The 12,929-nt window shown below is 50.5% G+C and overlaps 1 protein-coding gene across 1 annotated transcript in view; it reads left to right on the top strand.

Moving 5' to 3' along the window:
* The window catches only part of LOC119168067 (uncharacterized), a 43,306-nt gene extending 32,568 nt beyond the window's left edge, over positions 1-10,738 (top strand). The window contains exon 10 of the mRNA XM_075865366.1: positions 10,415-10,738. The gene's annotated coding sequence lies outside the window, so the exon portion shown is untranslated. The remainder of the gene's footprint in view (positions 1-10,414) is intronic.
* Positions 10,739-12,929: the final 2,191 nt, after the last annotated feature.

The raw sequence follows: 12,929 nt of genomic DNA, 5'->3' as shown, positions 1-12,929 counted from the left end.
AGGGTCTTTCAGCGTGGAGAGCCAGCAAAGCGCGTGGTGATCAGTTACTAGATCGAACGGGCGGCCTTATAAGTACGGTCGGAACTTTCCAAGCGCCTACACCAGAGCCAAACACTCTTATTCTGTCACGCTGTAATTAGTTTCGGCTTTCGTCAGAGTGCGGCTAGCGTAGGTTACAACGTATTCTGAATAGCCGGGCTTTCGTTGAGCGAGGACAGCGCCTAGCCCAACGCCGCTGGCGCTGGTGTGCACTTCGGTAGGAGCCATTGGGTCGAAGTGGCGAAGAATAGGTGGGGAGGTGAGCAGACGGCGCAGAGTAGTGAAGGCAACATCACATGCAGGGGGCCAGGAGGAGAGGTTCACGTCACCGCAAAGAAGCTGGGTTATAGGTGACATGATGGATGCAAAATTGCGAACAAAGCGCCCAAAATAAGAGCATAGGCCTACAAAACTGCGAAGTTCCTTCATGGTCGTCGGCTTGGGAAATTCTGTGACTGCTCGAAGTTTTGCTGGGTCATGTAATACGCCGTGCTTCGACACGATGTGGCCTAGGATGACGAGCTCGCGTGCAGCGAAGCGGTATTTTTTCAGGTTAAGCTGCAGGCCAGCGTTGGTCAAACAAGTTAAAACGTGCCTGAGGCGAAGGAGGTGCGTAGGAAAGTCCTGCGAGAAAACCATGACATCGTCGAGGTAGCAGAGGCACATATTTCACTTGAGGCCACGTAGCGTATTATCCATAAGTCGCTGAAACGTGGCGGGCGCGTTACAAAGCCCAAAGGGCATGACGTTAAACTCGAATGGTCTGTCAGGTGTAATAAATGCAGTTTTTTGGCGATCGGCTTCAGCCATTGAAACTTGCCAGTAGCCAGACCGCAAATCTAGCGACGAGAAGAATTCCACTCCGTGAAGGGTGTCAATGGCGTCATCAATGCGTGGTAAAGGATATACGTCCTTGCGGGTTATCTTATTCAAACGACGATAGTCCACGCAAAATCGGATAGATCCGTCTCTCTTACGCACCAGGACGACAGGAGACGCCCAGGGACTGTGATATGGTCGAATGACGTCTCTACGAAGGATATCTTCGACTTGATCGTTGATGACGCGGCGCTCTTCAGTGGAGACATGGTATGGTCTTTGACGCAGTGGCTGGTGTAGGCTGGTGTCAACATGATGCTTTATTTACGACGTGCGGCCTAGTTGAGGTTGCGACACATCAAAAGAATTCCGGAACTCACGCAGAAGATCAAGCAGGTTGGCATGTTCGGTGGGAGTGAGGGTGTCGGCGATGGCGCTGGAAAACGTATCGTTGGACGACTCCTCGAGGGCCGACAGTGATTTTGGGTGGTCGCAGTAGTCATTCGGGGCATCGACCAAAGATGAAGGGTCGAGATACTGCACGCGGCCGAGACATTCCCCCGAAAGCAAAGTGACAGGTGTAGAAAGCGGGTTGAGTATGAACATATTGCTTTTTCCGGCGGCATGGTCAATTGTTGTGAAAGGCAGCGGCAGATCTCGACGACTCGTGAAGATATCGGAAGGCATAAAAGATACTGTAGCGTCAGTGTAGGCGTTGCATGAAACTGGAACAAGTGCGAAATTTTCAGGTGGAATATCGGTATCTTCATGCACGGACAACTTCGGCGGCTGATGAAGAGCGTCAAGTAATGGGACATCACAAAAGAGTGAAAACGCAACTTCAGCGCGTGCGCAGTCGATGACGGCATTATGGCGGGATAGGAAGTCCCATCCGAGGATGACGTCATCCGAACAGACAGCGAGGACAATAAACTCCACAATGTAAACAATGCCGTCGATGGCCACTCTTGCAGTGCAGGCTGCGAGAGGCGTTACTTGCTGTGCACTTGCGGTGTGGAGTGACAGTCCCGAAAGCGGCGTCGTGACTTTACGTAATACACGGCAGACATTAGCGGCATTAACAAAAACAGCGGCGCCGGTGTCCACATGGGCGAAAGTACAATAACCTTCAACATGTTACTGTGACCACGTTAGCAGGAGAGGGGGAGGGCTTAGACAGTTCGAAAATGGCGCAGTTCCTGCCTCTCGAACTGCGGGGCTTAGTTTTCCTGGTTAGAAGGTCTGGGCCGGCGACGCATGGGGAAGGGCGATCGCCGATGAGGAGTGGGTGCGCGCGGCGCCACAAAGTCGGGGTCGTTGGGAGGGGCATAGCGACGTGACGAGACAGGCCCGTATCGCGCGAAGGGTTGGCTGCCGGGTTGCGGCGATCGTACATAGTCGCCGAACGCCTGAGGTCGACGGCGGCAGTAGCGGGCAACGTGTCCGGGAGTGAGGCAGGCGCAGCATATCGGTCGGTTATCGGGCGTCCGACAAGGATTGGCGACTGGTGGTGCCGCCCAAGGTGCAGTATAAGCAGCCGGGTGTGCGGGCTGTGAGCGCGAGGTGTAGGGTGGTTGCGGAAGCCTACGAACAGCGTCTGCATATGTGAACGGCGCTGCTACAGGCTGCATCTTTTGCGAACAGGCGACAGGAGGAGTCACAGGCTGCGCTGCATACGTTAGGGGAGCGGCCACAGGCTGCACGACTGGCGGATAGGCGACAGGAGGGCCTACCGGCTGCGCGACACGCTGGCAGTGAACACGGCTGGATAGGGGCGGCTCGTGGTGCGCAAGAGGAACAGCTTGGGCAACCTCTTCCGAAATAGCAGTGATAAGCGGGGCAGGTAGACGGATGGTGTTATCGTGAGTGAAGGGCACTAGGTAAAGTTGGCGGGCGACTTCCTCACGGACGAATGCTCGAACTTGCTGAAGCAACGGTGAATAGTCAGGCAGGGTGTCGAAACTGGACAGTGACTCACCACCAAACTGAGGCTACCGAGACAAAGTGCGTTGCTTCTTCAACTCGTCATAGCTCTGACACAAGCTGACGACTTTGGAAACTGTGCTCGGATTTCTTGCCAAGAGCATTTAAAATGCGCCTTCATCGATGCCCTTCAGGATGTGTTTGACCTTGTCAGATTCGGGCATGGTGTCATTCGCACGTCGATAAAGGTCGACGAGGTCCTCAATATAGCTGGTAATGATCTCGCCAGTTTGCTGAGAGCGGACGCGCAAGCGCTGTTCTGCCCGCTGCTTGCGGACAGCCGGCCGACCGAACACTTCAGCCCAGGACGTCTTGAAGACGCTCCATGTGGGGATGTTGTGTTTTTGGTTGTTAAACCACAATTCGGCGACGCCAGTGAGATAAAATATGACGTGGCCCAGCTTGTCGGCTTCATCCCACTTATTGTTGGCGCTCACCAGTTCGTAGAGCTCGAGCCAATCTTCAACGTCGTTCCATCCGCACCGCTGAAGACCTTCGGGTCCTGTAGCCTAGGATGGCCAGGGCAGTTGAACTGGGGCGAAGGCGCCGATGTAGTGGTGTTGTTGTCAGTCATGAAAGGCGGTAGCGTGCGGCTTCGCAGCTCCAGTGTGTAGCAACGGGGATTAACAGCACCTCCACCAAATGTGAAGAGGTTTGTTAGCCGTTAAAGACAGCACGAGCCAAGAGCGGGGCGTTGGCGATGCTGCTTGCTGCAGGCACATCTTCTTCTTCACAATATATTGTTACACCTGCCTACCACCAAGTACCACCTACCAATATATTGGTAGTGATACTTCTTAATGATAAGTATCACTACCAGGAATAACAAGGGAAGCGCGGGTAGAGAATGAAGACAACGTTGTCTTCATTCTCTCCCCGCGCTTCCCTTGTTTTTCCTGGTAGTGATACTGCTTATCAATATATATATATATATATATATATATATATATATATATATATCTATATATATATATATATATATATATATATATATATATATATGTAACAGACTAGAAAAAGGTAGAGAAGAGAAGCAGAGGAAGACGAAGAGTCTTGGCACGATCGCAGTGCGCTGCCGCAAACGGCCATCGTTCACCTCCTGTAAATAAAACCATCTCATCACAGCTCGCTGTTACAGTTGTAATGGAGGTGCTGGGTAGTGTTAACGGCTGAAGGGGACCTGGTGTAGCGGTGGCCGGGCGCTTGTGACGTTGGCACGTCTCGCAGCTAGCGACAAAATGCTTCGTCGTTTCGTACATATTGGGCCAGTAAAAGCGTTCCTGCGTGCGGTTCAGTGTTCTAATGAAGCCGAAGTGACCGGACGTCACATCTTCATGCATGGCACGTAGAAAATCGGAGCGAAGGCTCTCGGGGACAACTAGAAGAAAACGTGCTCCAGGTCTGGAGTAGTCAGTTTTATATAGCAACTTGTATCGGACAGTAAAGCGACCGCTGTGTTGGGAGGCACGTGCGGCGGCAAAAAGAGGATCCAAGTTGATATAGTTGCGTAGTTCTCTCTGGAAATCAGCCGCGTTGGGGAACGTGCTTGTAACAGCAGCAAGGCAGTCGTCAAAATTATCAGCACCGCAGTCAGTAGTCGCAAGAGGAATCCGGGAGAGGCCGTCTGCGTCAGCGTGCTGACGGCCACCCTTGTACAACACCGTAAAATTGTATTCCTGAAGTCGCAGCGCCCAACGCGCGAGGCGGCAAGAGGGGTCACGCAAACCGACCAGCCAGCATAACGAATGGTGATCGGTGATTATCTTAAATGGCCTCCTGTAAAGATAACAACGAAACTTCTGTACAGCGAAAACAGCTGCCAGACATTCCTGTTCCGTAACTGTGTAATTGCGTTATGATTTGCTCAGGCAACGGCTGGCATATGCCAGGACATGCTCTGTGCCATTGTGGCGTTGTACAAGCACCGTGCCTACACCGATACAACTAGCGTCCGTGTACACCTCAGTCGGGCAAGATGGATCGAAGTGACGCAACAGTGGTGCTGACGTTAGTACAAACTTAAGTTGTGAGAATGCGGCGTCACACTCTGGTGTCCAGTTGAAGGTTGCATCTTGTCGCAAGACGTTTGTCAGCGGATACACGATCTCCGCAAATCGTGAAACAAAGCGACGAAAATATGAGCATAGGCCGACAAATGAGCGAAGTTCTCGTGCGGACTGCGGTGATTTAAAAGAGCTCACTGCTTCTATCTTGCGAGGATCAGGTCTGACGCGACCCTTGTCGACCAAGTGCCCCAGCACGAGAGTTCGACGTTCGCCAAAGCGACATTTTTTAGAATTCAGAACCAGCCCGGCTTTTTCGATGCAGTCGAGAACAAGACTGAGGCGGTTGTTATGTTCCTCAAACGTACGGCCAAAGATCACAATATCGTCAAGGTAGCACATGCATATCTCCCATCTTAGACCACGTAATACTGTGTCCATAAATCTTTCAAAGGTGGCTGGAGCATTACAAAGGCCAAAAGGCATGACATTAAATTCAAATAAGCCATCCGGAGTTATGAAAGCAGTCTTTACTTTGTCGCCGGGTTCCATAGGTATTTGTCAATAACCTGACCGCAAATCAAGCGTTGAAATATAGGAAGCGGCATGCAAGCAATTAATGACGTCATCAATCCGTGGTAAGGTATATACATCTTTCTTCGTCACAGTGTTTAGACGCCTGTAATCTACGCAGAATCTCCCGGAACCATCCTTTTTCCTTATAAGAATTACCGGGGCTGCCCACAGGCTGGACGACTCTTGCACAACCCCTTTGTTCAGCATGTCCTTTGCTTGTTCGGCGATAACTTTGCGCTCAGAGGATGACACTCGGTAGGGCTTTTGGCGGATGGGGTGTGCAGAGACAGTGTCTATTCTGTGACGAGCGCGGGACGAGGGTAACTGAAGGGGTGCATATCTATGTTTGAAGTCGAAAGCAGCAACATGCCGGGAAAGAACCTGCACCAGCGCTTGCCGTTACGTCGTACTGAGAGTCTTGCTGATCATAGCGAGCATTATATCTTCATTATGGCGAATATCACAAGCACAGGAAGAGGTGGGGAGGTCCGTAGCTATTGCTGCTATCAAGTTGCATGAGGCTTCATCAAAGAGAGCTATCTTCATCCCGCGAGGAAGCACAACCGGCGTGGCGGAACAGTTCAGCGCCCACAATGTTGCTACTCCTTTTGTCATGCACACAACAGAACAAGGCACAAGTATGTCCTTTTTAAAACAGTTCTTGCGCAGAGGCCCCACTACGAGGTCAACACAAGCATCATCAACCGCCGTGGAAGAGACTCGAACGGGTGTCAGGCACCAAGATGGTGCTATCACTTTATCAATCACACTAAGTGTGTTCCTGTCTTCGCCACCGTAGTATTCTTCGGAAAGCGACGGTAAAAACAAATTGTTTAGTGATATTTCTCCACTACCACAGTCAACGGAAGCACCGCATTGCTCCAGGAAATCGATACCAAGAATGACATCGTGCGAACAACGAGATAGAACCAGAAATTCTGATACAAATACTTTTCCAGCCAATGAAACGCTGACAGCACATACACCAAGAGGATTAAGCCACTCGCCACCTACACCACGAAAGGTGATTGTATCGTCCCATGAAAACATAACTTTGCGACCTAAGCGGTTTCTGAAGGCGAGGATCATCACAGACACAGTCGCCCCAGTGTCAACTAACGCCATCGTCGTTATTCCATCAATAAACACATTCACTTTGTTTTTGATCATAACAATAGGCAGAGGTATATCTTGAAAAGACCGTCCGGCGACCTCACCTCCATTGGCCGCGGATGCTAGTTTCCCGGCGGTGGAGAAGAACGACGCAGAGGAGACGGCGAGCGACGAGAACGGTTGGATGGTGGTGTCAAACTCCGCCCGGATGCTGGCGAATCACTTCGTCTGGTCTCACGCGAAAAACGGTCCCTTGGAAACAAGTCGGTTGTCCGCAGGTCATACAAAGCACCGGGTCTTGGTGGTGAAGACATGGCTGGTGTCCTTCGCGATTGGCGGCGTTTTTGGCGGCAATACCGAGAAATATGCCCAGTGAAACCACAGTTGTAGCACGGGAGGGTCACGGTTTATACTATATTCAATGGAACGAATCCTGGGCCGCTGCTGTCAGCGAGGAAGTTCGTTATCACGCGAAGAACGGGTTTCTGCCACTCTCTGGAATTCATTGTATTCATCGTAAGTTACATCTTGGTAGTAGGGTTGGTACTGTCCTTGCCGCAGCGGGACGTAGTCCGGCTGAGAGCCCTAAGTATAAGAATGTGGCTGTGCTCGTCGGGATCGTGCGTCATAGGCAGGGCTTCTATCGTATAGACGTGGCTGATACTGAGGCGTGGCATCAGAATCCTCAAAGCCCTCCGCCACTCGGTGCGAGGAGAATGAAGCAACGTTTCGCTCGAGCTCTGGTGGCTGATAGGGGGGATAAGTGCTTGGGCGGTTTGCCACTTGCACGTACAGGCCGAGTTTTTCACGTACTATCTGCCGGATTGTTGTTGCAAGATCAAGCGCCTGGCTGCTGTCTATGCTCGCGATGGTCGTCACATCGGGTAGCCTGCCGAACTTTGGCGTGATGCGCCTCGTCTTTAGTTGCTCAAAATTGCGGCAATGACGAATGACATCGGTGACAGATGCCAAGGTGTCTTTCGCGATGAGGAAACTGTAAACATCCTCGGCGATTCCTTTTAGAATGTGCCCGACTTTGTCTTCCTCAGACATTCCGGAGTCAATGGTCCTACATAGCTTTATGACTTCCTCAATATAGGTCGTGCAAGTTTCACCTGGCACTTGAGCGCGTTGCATTAGCGTCTGTTCTGCTCTTTTCTTTATCGTTGTTGGGTTGCCGAAACGCTCTTTGATATCAGAAACAAATCTGTCCCACGTCGTTTGCGTTTCCTCCCGATTCTCGTACCACATTAATGCAGTACCCGTCAGAAAGAACGTGACGTACAAAAGCTGAGAAGCGGCATCCCATTTGTTAGCGGCGCTCACCCGTTTGTAATGGATGAGCCAAGCCTCGACGTCTTCATCTGGTCTGCCGGCAAAGGGACGAGCATCTCTCAGTTGTGGAGCCGAACTGGTCGGCGCAGAAGTCGAGAGGGGTAGGTGTTAATTTGCGTTGTGGGACATGTCCAGACCAGATGGATTTGGTGGAAGTCCAACTCCGTAAAAGAACTTATGGTTCACCTTCCGTCTTCGGGTGTCGATTACTCGCTCTTACAATATATATATATATATATATATATATATATATATATATATATATATATATATATATATATATATATATATATATATATATATATATATATATATATATATATATGTATATAGACCATATTTTCCCGAAGGAAATCCTGATGGGATGAGAAGCAACAGTGGTGCACATTGACCCGATTGAATCGGGAGTAGACGTGGTAGCTGGAAAAACGGTTTGAAGTGAAACACTGCGTAGCATACGTTTAGTCGAGTAAACGTTTGTTTGAAATGCTAAGACACGGGAGGCGGATTGGGTTTCGTGTAAGTTTCATCGCAGATAAATTAATTGAAAAAAAATTTGGAACATTCCACGTACAGTGCGAATCGATGATATGCAAAGCATGAATGAGAAATGATGATATGTAACTTTAAAATTAACGCAACGCTACGAGGTGGAAGTAAATGAAGCTGTATGTGCCTTCCGTGTCATGATTATCACGTTTGGATGTGTCGTTTACCTTCGTAATCTATTCACGTCACGTGATACCAAAATTAGTATATGTGGAGCTAGCGAAACGCTCGCGAGCACGCTATGAGCATGATATTTGTATATTCTTACATACCACGTGTGTCAGGATTATCCATGCATTGATCAGTGATATATTTGGTCATCAGTTGGCGTCACGTAACACCAAATTTGGTATGTGTGGAGCTCGCAAAATGGCCGCGAGCGCATCATGAATGGCCCAATACTCTTCAATGTAGCGTTTACGCGCGCGCACGCTGGGCACAACGACGCTACGTTAGAAAAACGCGAGCTATCCGTTTACTTCCATCGTTTTCCGTCGTTCGCTTTACCTGTACCTCGCTCTCTCCATCCTCTATTTACCTTTTATTCCTATTCGTTTACTACCTCCTTCCCTCCATCCCTCGTGAGCTACTGTTGAGGTGTCGCACTCTGATGCAGACAGTTACGGGGCTCATTTTTCTCTTCTTTTCTCTTCAAGAATCACATAGGTCTGACGCCAGGAGCGACCATCGTGACCAGCGCCCGTCGTCGCGGCCCGCCGGCAACCGGCGCGAAATGCGACATGCTGCATTTCGTACCCATGCGTTACCCAGACGACACTCTGTCTCCTTCTTTTCGTGATGGAGGAACGCCGGACGCGCTGAAACGCGCATGCGTCAAAGCAACGCAGCGCAGTGCGCGCCTGCCGGTAAATGGCAGCGCTGTGCGTTCGCGTACGCAACGGTGGCGGGACGCAACGAAATGAACGCCGGCGAGCACGCGCGCCACGTCACGTCTAAATGTATTGACGCCTTGACTGTGGCATGTAGATGTTCTCACATGACACGCATCTCATGATTACCATGTTTGCACCAGTCACATACCTTGGTGATTCATTGACGTCATGTAATGCCAAATTTGGCATATGTGAAGCTAGCGAAATCGCCGCGAGTGCATCATAAGTGTGGCTTGTGGTCATGTTGTTACATGACACGCGTCTCATGTTTATGGTGTTTCCCCAGTATCATGCCTCCGTCATCCATTCACGTACCCTAATACCGAAATTGGTATATGTGACGCTAGCGAAACAGCCGCCAGCGTATCAAGAGCGTGGCATGAGTGATGTTGTTACAGGACACGCATGGCATGATTTTCATGTTAGGGTCAGGCGCTTGTGTTCGCCATGCAATCATGTCATACCATACCAGTTTTGCAACAATACATGTGAACGAAACCATTACAAGAGCTGTAGGACCATAATATGTAAATCATGACATTCGTGACATACATATCATGACTTTAATGTTATGACTTGTCAAGTATGTTCTTCACACAGTCATGTCATGCCATACCAAGTTTGGTAATGATACCGTTATCGAAACTGCCAGGAGAACTAAAAGGTCGTGGGCGGTTAGATAGATAGATACATAAAGTCACCGAAGTTCGCTAAGAAATGCTTCGCATTTAATACACATGATTAGTCACGTGTCCGCAGCAGCCATACGGACGCAGCCTGTTAGCTATTTGCAATGGCAGGCTGCGTCCATACAGCTGCCGCGGACGCACAACTAAATCTGTCTAGTGTTTCCATTCCATGTGCGGTCGAGTGTTGTGGGGGGTGGACAAAGTGAAGCGAGAGAGAAGTGTGTTGCGAGTGGGCGGTGGAGCCAGCTGCTGTGGAAGAGGGAGAGAGTTGTGTCCACGCGCAGCTGCAACTTGACCTACTAGGCACCACTCCAACACCTGCGGTGAGGGTGTCTGTTTGAACTCACGGGAGAGTGTTACACATGGTTGTCAGAGCTGCTTCGCATCTAAAAAACTGAACTTTTTGCTTTCCCAGGCATCGTACATGATGATGAGGTCCGGCGTGCGGACTAACCTTTCGTGGTTGCTGCTCAACGCTCACCTCACGGACACCACAGGACGCTGTCTCAAGGAAGGGCCCTTCGAACGCGTGAAAAAGTTCCGACAGTTTCATTATCAACCACGGCCGTCGCCTGGTTAGCCATGGACGCTGCTACGGCTACGAAATAGACGACGGCGGGCCAGCACAGTACCCCTGTGTTTTGCGTAGTGTACTGCAACATATGTGTGGGACCTTGTTTTCTCCTGACTCGCGTTACCAGGTTAAAAAATAAACACGCGTGAGCTTTCTGAGTTTGCACTTTTTGACGTTTGCATGTGAAAGATTCCTGCAGACAGGAATAATTCATGGCCTTTAACGTCCCACCATCACAACATGATTATGAGAGACGCCGTAGTGGAGCGCTCCGAAAATTTCGACCATCTGGGGTTCTTTACCATGCACTTAAATCTAAGTACACTGGCAGTACACGAGCCATTTTCGCCCCTATTGAAGATTCTTCCGCCGCAGCTGGCATTCGTTCCCGTGACTTGCTGGTCAGCTGTCGAGCACCATAATCACTGGACTACTGAGGCAGGTTATTTTGGCAGATGCGACCCATTTCGAGGCATCAATTTCATGTGAAACAATTGGGGAGTAGCTGTACAAGTGGCATCCTTTGAAAGCGGAGCTGCCTAGGCTTGGAGCAGCGCTGTTTGTCGATCGCAAGACCGAATAAGCGGGGAACAGCGAAGCAGAGTGTGGAGAAAAAACTGAGCATAGCGATGCAATTCAACGATAGGAGAGGTGAGACAAAGTGCCTGCCTGCCCGCCCGCCCGCCTGCCCGCCCGCCTGCCCGCCTGCCTGCCTTCAGTGCAGCATCGGTTAAACCCACTGCTAAACACCGGGGCCACACGTTCCAGCTTTTGCTGGTTAGTCATTTGTGCGAATTGCTTAAGTGATGATATCTTGAAAGGTTAACAATAAAATTGGTATAAAACGCTAATCGCGCACAGCCACCACTTTTCTCAGTGGTGTAAAGGCAATACATACAAGACTACTACCCGTAGTAGTACATGTGCAGAAGCTCGCAGAAGCGCCCATCTTTGATTGCGAGTGCGCACTCACTTCAAATGGTCATTTCTCGTTCTCAGTGCCGTGGCAAAAAAAAAAGTCGGGATAGGAGGGGGGGGCGGGGTAGCACGGGCTTGGTATGCCACTCCCTGGCTTTGTCCCTGCCACAAGCGTCTCGTTTATCGGCTCATAGCGGAAACGGCCTTCCTAGACGTACTTGTAGAAAAGTGCAATGCTACAGGCTATAGTTTTCTGAGCCACAGGACAGCCCATGTGACGTTTATTAGATCAATTTTGCCACGTGCATAGCTGCATTTAGCGGCGAGATAGCGACGACAACGAAGAACGCGGATTTGCTCAAGAGGCGCAGCGCAGCAGAATGAAGAAAACGACAATCTTAGCGGCCTTCTCTGTGTACATAAGGGCAACAAAGAGATTACCCTGTTAGCCTATTGTTATTATTTACGGCTACGAGACTACCTGAATGCCTGACTTAGCACACTCGATGATCCTGCCGCCCGGTTCTTGGCCGATCCCCCTTTGTGGGCGAGTGCCAGCAAAGCTGAAGGTTCATCATCATCATCATCTTCTCTGAGAGCGTCTCTACAAGTCCCACTGTCCGTGTTTTTAAATTAACCCCCCTGTATTTTATAACCCGCGACACTGGTGGAGGGGCTGGGTACTACCACCTCATGATCAGCACCCCTGTGAGAAGCCCCGAGTCCAGCCCTACGAGACAGCCACGCGTGGAGATGCCTGTGCACCGCTTAAGCCGTCGCCTTCAAGGTCTTCAACCAGAATTTGGCCTTTCAAAGGGAGCAACACTTCCGACAACCACCCGTACTCAATAAAGGGCAAGGAGTCCTGCACAGGTGACTGTCCAGAATATGCGCATTTCTGAACCATTTCATGGTCGGCCGAACGAAGATGCGCAAGACTGGCTTGAACAGTTCGAACGGGTAGCTAAATCGAACTACTGGAGTCTCGATGGAAAGCTGGTTTATAAACCGGGAGGCAACATTGACGACATGGGAGGAGCTTTGTCGTCGGTTTCTTGATACCTTTGGTAACGCGGACCGACGCGAAAACGCACAACGCCTTCTTGAAGGACGCACCCAACAGCTGCATAAAAGCGTCGTCATGTTTGCTGAGGATATGTTGCACCTGTGCCTCCGCGCGGACCCCAACATGCCCGAGGCTCGAAAGCTAAGCCATCTCATGAGGGGCGTCAAAGAGCAGCGATGTGTTGGTCTTGTGCGCAATCCGCCGACAACAGTGGACGAGTTCACCAGGGAGGCCACCGCAATAGAGCATGCGCTGCAGCAACGGTACCGACAGTCTGATCGCCCGGCCACCGGCGCAGGTGCAGGCGCCACCGCACCTACCGAAAACGACGAGTTTTCTCTATGCCACCTGATTAGACAGATCGTGCGTGAG

The sequence above is a fragment of the Rhipicephalus microplus genome, chromosome 6 (genome assembly GCF_043290135.1).
Source record: "Rhipicephalus microplus isolate Deutch F79 chromosome 6, USDA_Rmic, whole genome shotgun sequence".
Taxonomy (NCBI): Eukaryota; Metazoa; Arthropoda; class Arachnida; order Ixodida; family Ixodidae; genus Rhipicephalus; species Rhipicephalus microplus.
This window is presented reverse-complemented; position numbering and strand designations above follow the sequence as displayed.